The sequence below is a fragment of the Thermobia domestica genome, chromosome 8, assembly GCF_964235325.1.
Source record: "Thermobia domestica chromosome 8, izTheDome1.hap1.1, whole genome shotgun sequence".
Lineage (NCBI taxonomy): Eukaryota > Metazoa > Arthropoda > Insecta > Zygentoma > Lepismatidae > Thermobia > Thermobia domestica.
In genome coordinates this window covers 55,615,224-55,633,825 of record NC_137461.1, presented here as the reverse complement: position 1 = coordinate 55,633,825, position 18,602 = coordinate 55,615,224, and the positions used below count along the sequence as shown (strand labels likewise).

The 18,602-nt window shown below is 33.6% G+C and overlaps 1 long non-coding RNA gene across 1 annotated transcript; it reads right to left on the bottom strand.

Moving 5' to 3' along the window:
- Positions 1-10,135: 10,135 nt before the first annotated feature.
- Positions 10,136-15,924, bottom strand: LOC145691751 (uncharacterized). Its single transcript, XR_014132531.1, has 3 exons — positions 15,314-15,924; positions 12,319-12,430; positions 10,136-10,255 (listed from the first exon to the last, which is right to left on the bottom strand). It is a non-coding gene; the product is annotated as an uncharacterized LOC145691751 (long non-coding RNA).
- Between the last annotated feature and the right edge of the window lie 2,678 nt (positions 15,925-18,602).

The window sequence follows — 18,602 nt, the reverse complement described above, 5'->3', positions numbered from 1 at the left end:
CGCAGGTCTATATCTACGAGGGACTAAAGGGTTGGCCCCCCAAAATTTTCACGGTAGGCTTGCAAATGAACTATCACTATCATATGGTGATGAACTATCATATAGTTGGATCGGCCCGCGCTAACGCCTACCACCCTCCTACATTTTTGAGCTGGCTACGAGCCTCGTAATACGTAGGCTAGTAGTGAGTAGCCGAGTGGGTGATTCTTTAATTGTAGAAGTTTTCTGGATGTCTCTGCATGCTGTGCAATAGAACAGGATTTTCTGTGAAGCTAGTACTACAAACTCATAAGATAATATTTTTCACAGACACATCGTGCAGAAAAACCGTTTAATTGCATAAACTACTGTTGGAAACATTAGGAGAAAAAGACAAACAGTTATGGATAGAAAGGTAACATAAAACACAGTTAAATTTTCATTTATTAGACAGACAATAAGTGTTATACCAAAACATTTTGAACTTCATGTTTGGTTAGCAGAATTTGACAAGTTAAATATTGATAAAATTGAGGGCTTACGTTAAATAGTGATGACTATTGTCAAATTTATTTCTCAGAGTAGGCCTACCATAGACAACATTTTACGAACAGAAAAAAAAATCTTGACAGAACAGTGGTCAGAAAAATTTCCATTTTCAGTAGACTGGTGTACGTGGAAATAAAAAAGCACATTCCTTCCCGACTTTAAGTCAATAGTCATTGTGCAACAGTATAGTACTGTAACAAGCCTCTAACCTGTTTCTTCTGTGGTTCAGACCAGCAGTAGTATTTGTTTACTGAACAAATACCATCGAAAAAGGGAATCGCCCGACAATACACCATTTCATATTTTTTTTACAAGGGCAAACAATAAAAACTAATAAGGGTGATGTTGCAAACGTAATAAAAATAAGTATGACTCTTTCAGCACTATTAGTGAACCGACTAGTGCTGACATAAAGAGATACTTAATTTTACACAGGAAATTAAAACAAATCAAAATTATGTTCTCGATAATACAGTTTTTGATACTGAATTTCCGATATTGATGTGTACTTTTCGAACAAAAAGTATTAAATATAAACGAACAAATACATAAAGAATTACAAGCTTAAGCACCAAGCAAGTACACAATATAGATAGTTATAACAGTGAGGTTGCAAATAAAATTGGTGATTTTATCGAAAATGATCCTACCATGTAAAGTAAAGTTTCCTTAATTTCGTATACTTTGCTGTTGTAACATGACACGAACCGACAATGTTAACTTCGGTACTATAACGTGTGCACGATAACAAATATACGTTAATGAATTTACATATATATATATGTATCAAATACCAGGCATATAATTACGTTGAATATCAATGCTTTTGCAAGTGCAATAAGAAAACGATTATTGACAGACTTAATTAAAAATGCATGATTCCGACATTTTGAGTTTGTAGGAAATTGTCTTTAACTTTTCGAATTTCGATTTTCTACTAAATTACAATATGTGGGTATCGGTAGAATACTACCTTTCTGATAAAGAAAGGAATATCAGTAGACGACATTCACCGATTTATTGAGGGATATCAGTGTGTTACATGGTACAGTCTCTTATATTAACGTTTATAACTCTTCTGGAACGACGAAATGGATTGAAAGTGAAACACTTCTTAATAAAGACCCTATCCCCTAATACCTTTAACATCGAACATTGTGCTACGGAGATTTAAACAGTGTATTGAGGAAATAAGATACAGCAGTTCAGTTTAATAAATTTCAAATATCGGAAGCAGTCTGAATCTAAAATATGTTTGGATGAAGCAATTCAGTACATAACTCTGACAGTTGGATCACGGCTGAACAGAATATGTCTTGCAACAACTGTTACATCGTGTATGCACAATTCCAATTGTACTGACCTAATTTGCTGATCATGCAGCCGTATATAGAGTTTTAAAAGTTTAGAGTATCAGTTTAAGACAGAAAGCTATTATTTAACGAAAAAATGAAGTATCAGTGTAAGCTACAAAATATCCCTATTAAGTGCTTGGTGAGTGAACTACACGAAAGAGATAGAAAGATAATTCAATGGAAGGATGCAGAAAGACATATTGGAGTAGAAATACGTTGCATTTTTATATAGTATATTAAATGGTTTGTGGTGAGCTAACATATCTGAAACTCAACTATTGGCTTATGAAAGGAATAAAAACAAACATTATACTAAAACAATGCCAATATCTACATAACTATAAACGAAATATACAATATGCAGATTTATTGAATGTACGAATGACATTCTATCATGTACTTAGAATTTACAAATAGAAAAGCCAACAATTTTATAGACTATATACCTAATGTTGATATGAGAAAAAAACAACACTCTCAGAGCTTATGAATTATTTTTAGGGATACTATAAAGATATATTTACAGCAAGCAATGTGGAAGTTGAGGTATATCCTTTCTTGTTTGATACCTTGAAAGGATTATTGCCAGACAATGATAATAACAGTTTGATCACGTCAACGTCAAAGAAGAATTGTTCAATGAAATTAAATATATAACGAAACATTCTAGTCCCGGTAGAGATTTTATTATTTGTATGCTTTACGAAAGATTTTGGGATATCATTGGAAGCGTATTCATAAAAGTCAGTAATGAAGTATACAAAAGAGGAATGTATTTCAAAACGACGAGATAATATTTCAGATTCTCCAGAAAGGAAATTCTAACTCGTTTAAGATATCAAGAATAACTAAAGTTTATAAACATTGCATAAGTCTTTTTGTCGAGAAAATAACGGGTGACAGTAGAACAACATTCTCTAGAGAAAGGAATGTTTATTATGCACTGATTACTATCCGACACATTATTGCATATTTTCGTTTTAGAAAAGTACCAGCATGTTTAATGTCTAGATTTTAAAAGATCATTTGATTTATTGGAATATAATTATTAGTATGCAGTCTTAGCTACTTATAAGATTGTACCAAGTTCATTAAAAACATACAAGATATAAAAAAAACATATTGTCAAGGTTTTTCCTTATCTATGTTACTTTTTGCACTAGCAATACAGCCATTATTACGAACTCTAATTTACTACAAGAAAGATAATTTAGATAATTTTTACACTATAATTGTGATGGCCTTTGTCGATGATGTCACGGAAAATATACTAATGATGCACAAGTGATACACGTCCAAGATAACAAGATTTGTTATTCAAGTGGAGCTAAAATAAATTTGAACAAAACTAAATGCATGATGTTTAATAATTGGTCATTGAGTAATATAACCGCACTATGATTCTGAACAAAAACTAAAGGTTCTAGGAATTCTATTTTCATGTAGAAAGACGATCAAGATAATGGTATTTTCACTCCAATCGTGCATAAAATCAGAAATGATAGTGCGGTACTTAAATATCGAAATCTAAATCTAATACAACGTATTTGGTACACGAATACTTGCATTTGTTCAATGTTAGTATACTGCACAAGTTTATCACTACACAAGTTTGTCAAATTCCAGATACATTTATTTAAAAAAACACAGTCAGTTATAACATGATTTATTTGGACAGGACGCTATTTTAGAAATGCAGAAGAAGTGATGATGAATGATTAAACCTAGAAGGAAATGAAAATAAAATAAAATCTTTAAGTTTTACGTCCAACGTGTATGCCGGTTACGTCAAAGGAGAGGATGACAATGAGAAATGAATGAAGTAGTGGAATGAAAAAGTGGGAGGGAAAAAGGACAACCCTGAGAAAATCGAAATGCACGATGTTTGTGCACCAGAAAGCTCATTTGGCAAGAGCAGGGATCTAACCAAGAACACCATGCACCAGAGGTGAACTCTCTACCACTGAGCCACCGTGGCCCTATATAACCTAGAAAGGTTAGAACTAATTAATATAGATATTGAATTTAAATCTTTACTTCTAATGCGTGCCTACACATTGTTTCACCTTGACGAAACAAGTTAATGTAAACAAATCCATTCAAGAAAAGGTCCCTAACATGGTCTAATTTGCATTGTAACTTTCTGACGTATCAGATGAAAATTTTTTGGTATGTGGTTATCTATGATTTATTCCCGACAAATCAATGTTTATCTGATATACAATGTTTCTATTCAAGTGTCTGTAGAAAATGTAAATATGAATGTCAAGCAGTGATTGCGAGGCGATCCTGGTCCCTTCGTCCGGGGCACCCAGTGCGTTATACTGCTTGCTCTGTCGATTATTGCGGCTCGAAGCAAACTTCTACTACTGGTTAATACTAAAAATAAGATGTTCAGAATGAATGCTGGAAAGAATGATACAAAATACTTTTAGCAAGATATTGCCACCGGAAATCGAAAGCATGACCACATATACCAAAGGCACGTGGGCTAAAAAGTGGACCAGTGGCAAATGAGATTTTAGTGTATGTTTTAGACAATAGAAATGTGTTTCCACATAAAATGTGCACAAAACATTCAATACCGTTCATGCAAGCCGAATTTATCGAGTTGTAATTTTGTGTTACGAAATCAGTATACCTGGGAGAATAAAATAACTAGCTTGACATTTTCTAGAAGATTGTTCCTAATATTTTTCTTCTATATTAATATAACCCAGTTTACGTGAAAGCAGAACCTTCTGCATGTTGAAAAAGTCGCTTTAACTGTTCAAATGCAAAGATTTACATTAACATGGCATCAGGTTATGTTTTACTGAATATGATGGAATGAAATAATAGAGAGTTTCTTCACCTACTCTATGTCATAATAAAACAAACCAGGTTTTCTAGCGGTATGACTGGACGCTCTGTCCATGTGGTTCTGTGCCTGACTCTTGATGGCTGCTAATAAAAGGGAAGATAGATTGGATTCATAATGGATTTCTGGAAGTAAACGCTACTTGTGTTCACGTTTTTGTCTACCTGACATACCAAACTTTCTTCTTAAAACCATTACAATCACATTCAGTGGAAACTTTATCGGTATTGTCCGAAAACCTCAGTCCGTTCTTTCTGAGAAGTGGCATGGTAGTAATTGCTAGAGCGTTACCGTTAAACGCTATCTAAATGTAAGTTTCATATTATTATTATTATTATTAAAATATACAATGAAACTTATCTGAAAATAACAAACAGAAGAGGAAATAATTGCATACATTTCTAGGAGCATAATACAGTAAATTAGATGAACTGATTTATCACCACGTATGTTACCTATGAGATGAGTTCGACCAAATAGATAGTTTCTATAAAATCATCTAAATATTACAAGTTCGTTCCATTTTGACTTTGACAAGTGTTTTTTTGTACAGTTAGTGCGCAGTTTGTCTTACACCCACCAACGTAGCACGAGAAAAGGTTATGAATCTTACATTTATGCACGTACTTCAGACCAAAGTGGTGAAAAAGGATATAACTGACAGAAGAATGCTCCAGATTTAATCTAAGGACCATGCTACGCTGGAGTGGTTGATTTTCTTGGCCTACCAGTCGATGAAATCCAAGAAGCACATTAGACGACTTTTTCTCTGGTGACTTTGGAGGAACTAGTTTCTTGTTGAATGTTTCTGCAAGGATCCTATTTAGGTTTGTCTAGCTACAATATCTTTAGTTCTGATTCCTCCGATTGTTAACTGTTTTCCAGAAAATGTTTCACTATTCACCTGTAAGAAAAGAAAATGTACATTTTCGAGAAAGAGCCATGATGTACCTTCATAATAACGGTTCATATTAATCAAAATTTCATTAGCACCAACACGATACTCTGGCACATCATCTCCACTTTGGTGTAATAATTACGCCGTTTGATATTTCTACTTCAACCACACAAGTAACAATAGCACAGGAATCGGATTTAAACAAATTGACCCTTCTGTATATTTCTGCAGGGATAAAAAATTCAGAAAATAGAGTCGAACGTAGATGATCAGGATGAAAATGGAAGGGGCAATTTGGGTACAATGAAGAGAAATGAACGGGCAGTGAAGATAAGAAAATGTTGGAGGGGACGAGATGAGCTGAAAAATATTGAGAAGCATGATAAGCAGCCTACACAAATTCTTTCCCTGTACGTATAACCTACTTAAGGTGTATCTAAGTTCCAAATTTATGGTAAATTACAATGAACTATTTATAAACAATAGCTTCTGCAGTAAGTATAGGAAGTTAAGTTCAGATGTAACATTAGAACGAATAGTTTTCTGTATCATTTACTAAGATGCCTGTGAAGTTAGAAACACTTTAAGATGCGAAATGGGATTAAATTACAATGCTGCATGAAACGTTCAGGGAGCTGGAGAACAGAACAATCTCAAGTACAATTAAGTGTTGACTAAACGAACACGTTTATAAAAAAATGTCAGTTCTACAGTATTAAGGTAGAAAATAAGATGCAATACGATAATGTAGCGAACAAGCGTTACAGAGTTTGCACTTTCAAACTATCACAAGTAACATATGTGTATATATATATATGCAATGCAAAGATTTAATTTTTTTCACTTTAAAAAATTTACAGCGCTCAGAATGAACGTTAGTAATTGGTAATATGTGCTAAGTTTGCGGAGCAATTGCTGTTTGTAAACTACAAGACGAACAAAATCCGGAAAATTATTTTTAAGAAAGGAAATAAAAGGAAGAATAAATAACGGCTGGTGAAGTATAACGTCACGAATTGAATGAAAAATTATCTGAATTTTCTTCACATGCGTCACCTCTTTGAAAAACTAATTATAATTAATGGCTACTGAAAATGCAACAAAATGAAACATATATGAGAGATATGTCGTAAGAGAAACATTAAATTGCAATAACAAAATAACAAACTTTAAACAAGTAGCACTTTAAAAAAAAATCCTTTGAATGTCCATTATGTTACTAAAGCCTGTGAAAACATCTTGGTATTTCAGTTAAACGAATAAAAAGTAAGCTCTTACGCGACGTTGAAAAATGGTAAAGGGGTGTGGCTATGGCTAAGCTGAGAAACTACAGCGTGATCAAGTGACAGGGGATAGACGTGGATTTGTACAAAATAAACGTGCCAATACCGCTGACCTCTCATTTGCTAGCAGCATTTAAAGGGAACTTGGAGCGCCGCCTTCAAACACCAAGATGTTTGTCACGCCGTTTAATACAAGTTTAAATGATTCACTTGAACACAGAGAACACATTGACAGTGCATTAATGTGGTAGTAAATGTACAACATTTTTTAGTATATATTAATAGAATTGTGTTATGCTATCAAAATAACTTCCTCGGGATAAATGATACTTGTATTGTTGACTGAAAAAACAAATGAAATAGGTGGATAAACAGGGAATAAGGATTTGTATTAATATTAGAATTCAAATAATTATTGTTCTTTGAGTATCTACGATAAAAGTACGAATTAATCAATACATTCAGAAATCTGTCTAAACCAACTTGCACAAGGCGGATAATATATTTAACCATGAACTGTTAAGCTTTGTGTTTCGAATTTAATTTTCATTATAATCCTGTTTCACTTCCTCAAAGATTGAATTACCAACTATCTGTCATATCATAAGCAGGCACGTAGCCAGGATTTCGTAAAGGGGGGTCCGTGACATGAAATATGTGGTCATCATACCAGGGGCTCGATCATTCTAAACTATTTTACTGGAATATATATTGGTTCGTTTAACCAGGATTTCGTAACGGGGGAGAGCGACATGAAATTCTGAAGGCCTAGGAGCTCGATTAATCTAAACTACTTTACTATCAACATATATTGGTTTGTTAGGACAATAAAATGAGGATATGTTGTTAAGTATTTCAATAACAAACTATGAAGAAATCTCGAGTAAAATAATAATAAAAAATATTAAAAAAGATTACACAATATTTACGTCCTTCCTCGGTCGGAAATATAACAATTTTCCTTTCATTATGACCTCAACTATTATAAAAAGTACAGATTCACTATTATAAAAAGTACATACTCAATAATATCTTGTAAAATATTTAACAATATCTGCTTTCCTTTCCCTATTGAATCAAATGTTAACAGAATTTTCTTTCCACATACATTTTTGTTTTTATTATTCCGTCAACTACTGTCTGTTCGAAATGACAGGTTAAAGTAGCAATAGAAAATTGTTTTTGAAATAGCATGTTTGATACTACAAGGATGCGTTGACGAAAAATTATGATAAAAATGTCCACGCTGTTACTGAACGGCACTAAGCTTTCCGAAGCTTGAAATCTCCCTGACTACAAGTTCTGAAAAGTCGGTAACTTTACTAGAAATTTCAAATTCCCTGACTCTTCCAGGATATCTCGCTCACTTCGCCACCATGTATTTCAAGTAATACAAATCTCCTCATAAGAAAGAGTAACCAAAAGCTTCCTGTAGTTTTTTTTAACGCTGATCCTTCTTTTTCTTAGTTCATTTTGTTTCATCCTTCCTTAAGTTTTTCATTTCTGGTCTCGAAGGGGAGGCTACGTACCTGCATCAAGTTGAACAGTAACTGATTTTATTTCTTAGTACGCTAGTGGTTGCTTTAAAACAAATTTAAACCTTCAGGTAAAAAGAAAGGTATCCATATGATTACTAGTACAAGAAATATCTCACAAGTAAATCCAGAGTTACCAAAACGAGCTTTAATTTATTATTTGGATCTGTTAGTGTTGATATAAGAAGAATGTTTCTCTCACATAAATTCAAGCTATCAAATGGTTTTATATGTTAAGTTTCAACATTAATAATGATAAGTGCTTTCAAATAGCGTTATTTATTATTTTAATTAAGTCTCAAAAATAATTAAACTTGTGAAAAATATTTCTTATCAAATTTTCTAAACATTCGACAGTAGTAAGGCATTTCTATACGTAAAATCAAAACAACACTCTTACTATTTACGTATATTTTCATTATCTAACTTTAAATTTCTATCCGCTGTTATCTTGCCTGCATGAGATCTTAAATCAAACGCAAATCATACCAATTGGATTTGAGTGTCTGTTCAATAGTGTAATATTACTACATTGTTAAGCAACCTATTGCTCCATTCAATTAGCTTTGTTATTTAGTACAAATGATAAAACATTTAAAAGCATTTATTAAAACTCCGTCAACTCACCACTTTAATTTAAAAAAACAACTTTGTTCTACTCTGTCAGCCAAGGCACTTGTTAAACTATTTTATGAATTTGATTAGACGCTAGAAACAAGGAATTGAAACTACATACTAAGTCCCTTCGTGCATCGCTATGGGATTTCCCTGAAGTAGATAATTCTTTTTTTGGATGCAGACCTCCGAAGGAAATTGAACGCCGTTACCAATGGCCTGTACAAAACCAACCAACCGAAGCAGTTGCGGCTGTTTATGTTAATACACTTCAAGGTGTGAACAACTTCGAGGTAGACCACTTGGAGCTAAGAAGTTACCTTCAGGGTTAAGGAACATCCTAGACTTGGACGAGAGTCATCGCCATCGACAGTCATTCTCGATCTGGACCAAGTTAACCTCGAGTCTCCATTGTTTATATTTTGGAGCAGCAGTATTGTCGTCGCCCTTGGCTGTAGACAGGATGCACAGTTTGAGGATTAGACGTTACCATTGCCTCTACGTCGTTTGTACTTGAGAGTTATATGACAAGTCTTAATAACGATCGACATCTTTCACAATGTCAAGGAAGCCCCGAGAATAAGCATTCACTAAAGAGGTACTTTACTGGTATCCTGTATTAAAGTTACCTTTTTTTCTACTACTCTTTCCCTTTTACCTCCTACTATATCTATTTTGTTATATCAGATTTTGTAATAAATGTGTTTCATTTATGCATTCTTAAATATCATTAACATTACATGAGACATCTTTCAGCTTTCATCCATTTTTCATTTTGATTTTAAAATTCTTATTGAGTTACAAGAGCTGACATCTGTCCACTATCCAATAATGGCTTTAACCTATGAGGTTCTCGTTGTAACCATGCTGAGGAAATAATATTCATCAAAGTCACAGATATATGCAATTACAAGTAACCTACGCAGAGGATAAACAGAAAAGTTACGAAGGAAATGAGTATAAGTCATATTTGATAGATTAATTATTTTTTAAATAAATTACAAGCCTTAAACAGATTGATATGTATCTATTTATTATCAAATTGTTTTAAGAGAACTGATGGGTACACCCTATTTTATTGCAGAAATCAAGTTTCCCAAATTTACAACTACAAATATTATTGCAATCATTTGCGCACCGTCCAGAATATCTGCCTTTACAGACGACTTCACATGGCCAATCTGAAAACAAAAATAAAAATATAAAATCATTATGAGTAAGACATTGCAAGATCTCTGAAGTATGTCAACAAGCCACAGGAACAATGAAATCATAAAGTTCCATAACATTGTGTTTTATGAAAGAGAAATGAAAGTACACACATATCCATACATACATCAAGTAAGGAAATACGTATTGCTTTGATTGAATTGATCCATTTTAAGGTTGGCCACAACACAAAAACTTTTTCTTCTTGCCTCGATTCTCCTCTGAAACAGAAGCCGACAGTTGAAACTAGAAGTTATTTTTAAATTTCGAGAAAAGACGAATTCTCTTCTCGAGAAAGGAGGAGACACTTCTCGATTCTTAGTGCAACATGGGTTCACCCAAGTGTTATATCTCAAGCACTGTTTGAGTGTTACATAATTTAAAAAAAGCTATAAATTGATAAAGTGATTGTATATACAAGAGAAGATGATTGTCGAAGAGATTTTGTTGCTGATGCTAAGGATCCTTTAAAGAAAGCACTCCAACCTTTCTTTCACTTTGGTTGGTTATATTGCCGATATTTTCCGGAAATCTGTGAGCAGCCAGACATTTTATGTTTATATTCAAATTGAGATCCCTGCATCTAGGAATTGTGAACCATAAATCCAGTCATTGCTTCATCTAACTTTCAAACACGCGAAGTGTTTTTTTTAAATCAGTGGTCTCAAACTATGAATGATGATGATAGTCCTACTCATTTTCTTCAGCCGCAATTTCCATCGTGTAAGGTTATCTTTACACCTTACATGAAATGAGACTGCGTCTAAATTTCTGAGGAAATCATTTCTCTGTTATCACTAAAGATGTGTTCGTTCCCAATTTAAGTCACCTCTTTACCTTTAATTAGAACCTCCCTGCCTGGTTTATTTTTCGTGTGTGAGTTGCAACCTTCATTATACTTTCTCCGCATGTGCTCCTCAAGATTTTCTTGAAGATATACTTCCTGACACCGCCCTTAGTTTCACTCCAGTGTGGAGGCGACAGTCAACGACGAAGAGTCATTTTGTACGTAAAAATCTAGCAGACACCCTTGATCGTCAGCGTGTATCTTTCATTTTTAATCGGGATCCGACTGTTGAGAATCCCTATCGATTTTGTATCCTGAGAACTTGAACAATATGTCTTATAAAATTCCGAAGTATAAAATTTGAACGTGAAGTATCGTCTCATAGTAGCTGGACTTAAATGTAAACTGTGTGATTCTGCTATGCCTTCTCTGTCAATAAATATATTTCTGGTGACTAATTACATCAAATAGTATAAGGCTTTGAACTTTCCAATCTCTAAACCAGACAAAACTGCAATAATTGACACGAAATACATTTCAATTCCTTTCAACACTTGCTTCTATATGTTCTTTTCGACATCCCAGATTTACGAAATCTTCGAAATATCGAATCAAGTTCGCTATGATTCACAGTTATGTGCAACTAATGGCAACGTTCTCCCTTACATTATCTCCTTTAATAGTTTCGTTTCCACTCACTAAAATAACAGTCATACTTGAAAATAAAATTACCCATAGAGTAACTCTTACTTGTCCATAGTGTTTGTTAGTTATACTACATTGACCTCATACTTACAGTGTACTTTGTTATTTCTTATCTTCTATAAACAGATCAAGGTTATAGTCTAAATGTAGCCTTGTAGACAATTTACTACGCCTAAGTCAGTAAGGAACCACTATAAAATTTGCTCCTATTCTACCTGGATAAGTCATTGGATAACATCTAACATAGCGTTAAAATTATATTTGTTTCCAATTGCCAATAACTTGCACTTGAATTTATTACTATCTTCTTTAAAGCAATAAATTAGACATTCCTTAATACAGCCTAAGACTACCATCATTTTAATTTCGAAAAGCAAAGCAAGATGTTATGTTCATTACCGTAGTCTTATATTAAAGGAAAAATAACGATGGCACCTGTTACTCCATCTTTTACATTTACAGTTGACACTATCCTCCTTACTGTGGTCTCTTATTAAATTATGTAAACACAAACTTATAAGACGTAATTTAACTACCACCTACCTGGTCTGATAGCTGCGAGCTTAATACCAATATTAAAACATTAACATTAGCTATCCAATCCCTGAAGACTCGAAGGTTCATACAACGTTATTAAGCACTATCCAACATTGGTCTAAGAAGATAAGATAAATCAAATTTTAAGATACAGTATGTGATCGCTATCATTAGAAACTAAGAAAATTGCTTTGAAATTGGGAATCGTTTTTTGCATTCATCACTTAGTACAAGAATGTAAAGAAAAACGGATAATTAAAATAATAAAAAATTAAAAGTGATGGCTTGGAATAAATTAAATTTAAACAATATACTGTACCTTCGAAGAATTTAAACGTATCTATTAAACTTAATTATTAATATATTGATCATACACAATTTCTAATTATTAGGTCCACGCAGTGGGACTAGAGTTGTCAAGTGATCAGTCTTTTTGTTAGGCTCAAGTAAACAACTATATAGGCTCAACTATATATTGCGAGGTTTAAAATACAATTTTTCTTTATCTGTTTTGAGCAATATGAAGGGATGGTTATTTTAAGCTACATGCACCATTCAAAGAGTATCTTCAACAAGAAACGCTCTATATTCACTTCCAATAGCATTGATATCCACCTCTGAAAGGATCTTATAAACACATTTGCCTGGAGTGTATTACTCTATAGGAGTGAAATTTTGACATTCAGGAAAGAAGAAAAAAGAAAGGTAGTAAAATTGAAGACTCACTGACTCTTTTTCTGGCAACTTGTACCAAGATAAGCATGTAGTATGTTCCATAAATCTTTCCACTTTCTGACATCCATCTACTGTCCTGTGCATGGCACGTCTCATTTTAATCAAAAAGAAATTAAGAGAATATTTCCATTAAGTTAGAACTTTTACTGTGAGCCTCTTTGATCCGCGACAGATATGTACATCATCAGGGTATATGTTATGTTCTGGGCATGGTCAGTATGGCGGCCACCGAGAGCCAACAGGTAAGCATTTTTTAGTTTGAATACTGACGACACAAGGTCACATGCCGTAGGCTTAGATGATACAGATTTGCAGATACTACAAGTGCAAAAATTTTCTTGCTAGACCAATGAAACTCAAACATAAAAGGTCGTAGGGAGAAACCCATTTCTGGTACAAATGCTTCGGAAAATATCCCTCTGTACTCAATACCAGTGAGATCACTGTCCTCAGCAATATCTTCAGTTACGGCTTCTCCTTTGAGGTGCTGTCTGAAAAGATGGGTGAAATTAGTCTTTCATTTAAGAATTATTACACATTCAATCTTTGACATCTTTCTGTTTCAAATCCAGTATCCTACAGCTATTTGTTTTCAACGACATAACTGTGAGCGATTATCTCCTATGATAGTAACGACAGAATATTCGGAGCAAATGACGTCTAAGAATCAATATCAAATTCTCCTTAGACTTGCATCCTGGGATTCGCAAGATTCGATTCGTCGATGATAATTGTATTCACTTTCTTCTACACTAACGCCACTCTAGAGATGCCCCTGATTGTCGGAGTTTGCTGTCTGATGAATGTGCATTCGATATATCAGATTCAACGGAGATAATCAATTGTTTTCTTCAAGCTCTGGAATACTCCAGCAATCACGGATACTCATATTCTTTGGGCGCTAAAACTACTTGGAAACTATAAAGTTAATCTGATAAATTACTATATTTTAAAATGTTGTTTTAAATTTTTCGGTATCATTTGCAAAGTATTTGATTAATCGCACTTCTTGCTAAACACCTGTGCAAAATTCTAGTGCTCATTGAGCAAGTATTTCTTCAGAGACGCCAACAAAAATAACAAAGTAATTTTCAAAATGATTTTTTATTATATTGCAATACATAGGGTGATTCATTCGACGAATTAAACGGAAAGTCACTCTCATCCCCTACGTCCAGTTTTTATGTTTATTTACGACATTCATCGACAATAGAACGGCCAGTTGAGTGTTTATATAGCACTACCGTCTCTAAAGGGTCACTTTAATGACTAGTATTTATCTCCCTTCAAACTTTAAAAAATAAATAAATAAAAATAAAGAAAAATGAACACCCTTTAAGTGAACGGGGTCCAGAATTAGGTAGTGTACACACCACTACATTATTTTTGGGTTATTTTTCTTGTCTGCTCCAGAGCAAGCACACATTGTTTTTAAAACAGACGAACACAAACCTGTGAATTTAATCTGTCTTGACCCATACTATTTTTTAAGGAAAGTTTTAGTTGTCTTGAAAGTGCTGAAACTTTACTCTGCTACTTGTAAATTGTGCTTCAATTCAGGCTAATTAAATACTATATCGGTATTCAAATGAAATGTCGAATTAATTACAGCAAAATACTAAGATAAAAAATTCTCTGCCGTAAAGAAAATCTGACCTTAATCAAATTTTACAAAATCAAATTTTAATTATTAACCTCTTAAATATAGATTAATTTCATTAATAATATCAATACTCTATATAATTCAAGCTACAATCTATTCTTTAAATTCAACCTTTCTTATTTTCTGAAAATTTTCCGGTCCAATACTTTTCGAATATTCTGTATATATTTCTCCTTAAATTGATAAAAATCTCTGAAGTGATAATCGTCAAATTTCTTTAGTCGAATTAAGTCAGATTCAATAACCTTAAATACTTTTTTGTTTCTTTCACAAATCTAAATTCTTTCTATAATTCTTTACGAGAGAGAAAAAGTATGGAAATCATTCTTTATGAAGAAAATTAGATCTGCTCATAATCGAAATATAATTACTACTTAATAGAACTATAGTATAGCTGCAAGGAATACTGGAATAATTTTTAGAGTCTCAGCTTTTCACAAAAATAAAAAAATCTCCAACATAGTCATTTCACCGCGCTTGCAAAAAAATAGGGGAGGGCAGTTTTAATGTACGGAAGACAGATCCCTGTCAAGAATGTAAGATCGGCAATTAAACCAAACAAAGTTGGATTGCGACAGACGACCTCACGGCATCCCTTGTTACCTTCAGTTCTGCCATCGCACTGTTGTCCTCGGCACAATCTTTCTGACCAACTTCAACGACTTATATAGATACCGTTCGAACATACTTGTTAAATGCATGTCAATTTTGATAGTAACGCAATTCCGGTTCTAAGCCTGATTTTCTGCGTAAAGAACAGATCTTTCTATAAGAAAGGACTAGGCTTTTAAATAACAAAACCCATTCCTCTGATTAACACTAAATACTATTCAGAACGATAGTTAACTGGAACACGGTTAACAAGGCACTTCGATTTATTTGCTTCGAACAATTTCTTAAATGTCACAATTACACTGAATTTAACCACTAAGTCAATAACTCCAAGAACTAACAGAACCTCAAGGGAAGGACAGTATTCAATAATTGAATACATGGGAGACCAAAATACTCCAATTATAAGCGGGCTTAAAAGCAAGTCACACTTTGTCCCCCTTGGCTCCGGCTCCGGCTCTTTTTCCACGACTTTAAAAAAGCACTCCAAAATGGACTAAATTCACTCAAAACACTTATAAGCTCGAAGCTAATATAATTATCGAAACACAACGCGTGATTGTAGTTACTTTTTTTCATCTTGGCACACACTTCCAGTCTGTTCGTCGCAGACCACTTTAACAAACAGCGACGCAACTGCACAAGTGCCATGTCTCACTAACATCTAAGAAAGAGTCAGGGACCAGAACAAGTTTTCCTGACACGAAGCCTCGCGCTCTAAGCCACGCCCCCTTTAATTCGAATGATTTCCGTATTCTCTCTAGTAAAGGCGCTATTTATATTTTTCTCTCTCAGTATTTCTTTTATTTTTTTAATATAACAATTTCTGTTAAACCTTTTAACATTAAATTACACTTCCTTTTTTTTAGACTCTAATGTTAAATTAAGACACACACACACACACACACACACACACACACACACACACACACACACACACACACATACACACACACACACACACACACATATATATATATATATATATATATATATATATATATATATATCCTTATGCAAATTAATTTATACAGTTATATTGTATTCAATCAAGACATCTTGGAACGAGTCTATTGTTCCAACGGGGAATGGACGATGATCCACAGGCGATTCCATCCGTATTGGTCGAGTGGCGACTCGGTTGGCAATGGTCAGGTGGAGACTCGTTACATACTTCTGTTAAAAATACGGTAGATTTTGGTGGAGTTTGCATTGCTTTGTGAACATTTTTTTTTTAAAAACCTATTCTTCTAAAGAATGCTTCATGAAGAAAGTGAACAGATCACAGACTGAAAAATAGCTTTGAAGTTATGATTAGGATAGATACTGACAGTTCATTTTTCAATTTCTTTTGGGAAATAATCGAACGACAAATTGATGAAAAATATTGAATAAATTGCCTGGATAATTTTCTCTGAACGAGGCAAACTTTCTCTGGTTAATAATTTCAAATCTACTAAATGTATGAGTGTGTTGGAATCGTACTCTAGGTTCCTTGGTCACTATATCACACACGTCTTTGGCATTTACTGTTAGATTTAATTGAGAGCTGTGTTTAGATCTTTTTTTAAAGGAACAGAACATAAACTTAATACCTTTCAGTGTTCTTAGTTATTTCAGAACCAGCTGGCACAAAATGTTGCAATACGTCACATATGGTAACTGCGTTGGCACTCTACATCTAAATTATGATATGGTTCAAAATATCTACATGATTTGTAAGCTCATAAAAAGTTCGGAAAAATAAAAAAAAGATTTTTTGTGTTTTTGAAGTATCCCAGCTACCTTGTTACCTCCTGATTGGAGATAACAATCAGAGGTTTACTGTATGTTGGACTAAGAATTGAAATTTTTACTGTAGATGAAATATCTGCTAAAAAGATTTTTTGAACTGTAGACGAATAATAAGGTAGCTCGTTTATAGGTTTTTGGTATTACTCGTTTATTAAATGTTTAGTGTAGGTTCGTTGTTTATGCCTAATACTTACTCCTTTCTGTAATTTTATACATTAATTTTGATTTGTTGTATATTCTTGAATGTTAGGTAGTTTTTTAATAGTAAAGTATTTCATTAGTTATACGCGTATAGGAGGAGTTTGTGCAGAGGTATTTTGTTTCCAAAATTAATTTTAAAGTAGGATCTTCCACTCTATTATCCTGAAAATAAATTACAGGCTTTCGAAATGAATCAACAAATAATTTTATTTTCATCAAAATGTTTTTTTTATCCATCTTGGCTTTTCTTTTCATCTTCACACTATACTTCCTTTATACATATTCACCTAATCATCAATTACTTCTTAGAGGGGCTCAGACAGGCGGTCTCTTTTGATTGGAAGTTGGGAGTCTTTGATCAGAGGTGTATTCCTCTGATTCATATATACTTACCCATAGTTCTTTGGTTGATAGACAGTTTATCACGTCAACTTTCCGAGCAACAAGAAGCCGAAACATATTCATCTGGCCAATTTTAAGTAAAATTTTATGTAAGTCCTATGGAAATGATATTATTTGTACTATCATTTTAAAAGAGTGGACCAATGTGTTGAGATTTGCTGGAGTTACTCAGACCCTTACAAAGGGCTGAAAACATCACAAGCATTCGTCTGTCAATTTCAAAGTATAAAGCCAGGCTTGTCTCCATAGTTGGTGGCCAGGACACAATGATTAACAGTAGTTACGATTCTTCAACCAAAGAACAGTTTACAATCTATCTTTTATTGGTATCTTGAAAATGGAATATACCTGCAGATATTTGGCAAGATTGTTTTCCAGCAGTGAGTCGCAACGTGATGGTTTGCAAGGGAGGATGTTTGCAGTTTGTTACAGGAAGTATCTTGGTTTATAACCACTTACCAGGAAAACAAGTAAGTGTAAGTTTTAAGGTAAACAGTGAAATCTGAACAGTGAAAAGAAACAAATGTGTTCTAGGAAAGTGACGGTGTTGAAAATGCGTTTAGTTTTACTCCGGAATATCGATAATATGTACTCTTCCATTGAAATTGAGAAAATGCACACCGTAGTCATTCAGGTGTTAGTTCCCTTCCGGAACCAGTGTTTGCTTATTTTTACCATGTAGTCGTGACAAACAATTTTCCTGTTAGGAGAGAGAATGTGTTCGTAACACATTAACATTGGTCTGTTATATTACTTTATAATATAGGTCTCGCAGCCTTCTCTGGAAAATAAATATTATCTTGTAGAAATTCAATCCTTACACTTAACTCAATCTACAAGTTCTGTTTCGATTAATTTTGTCTGTTAGTGGAAGTCCACAGCA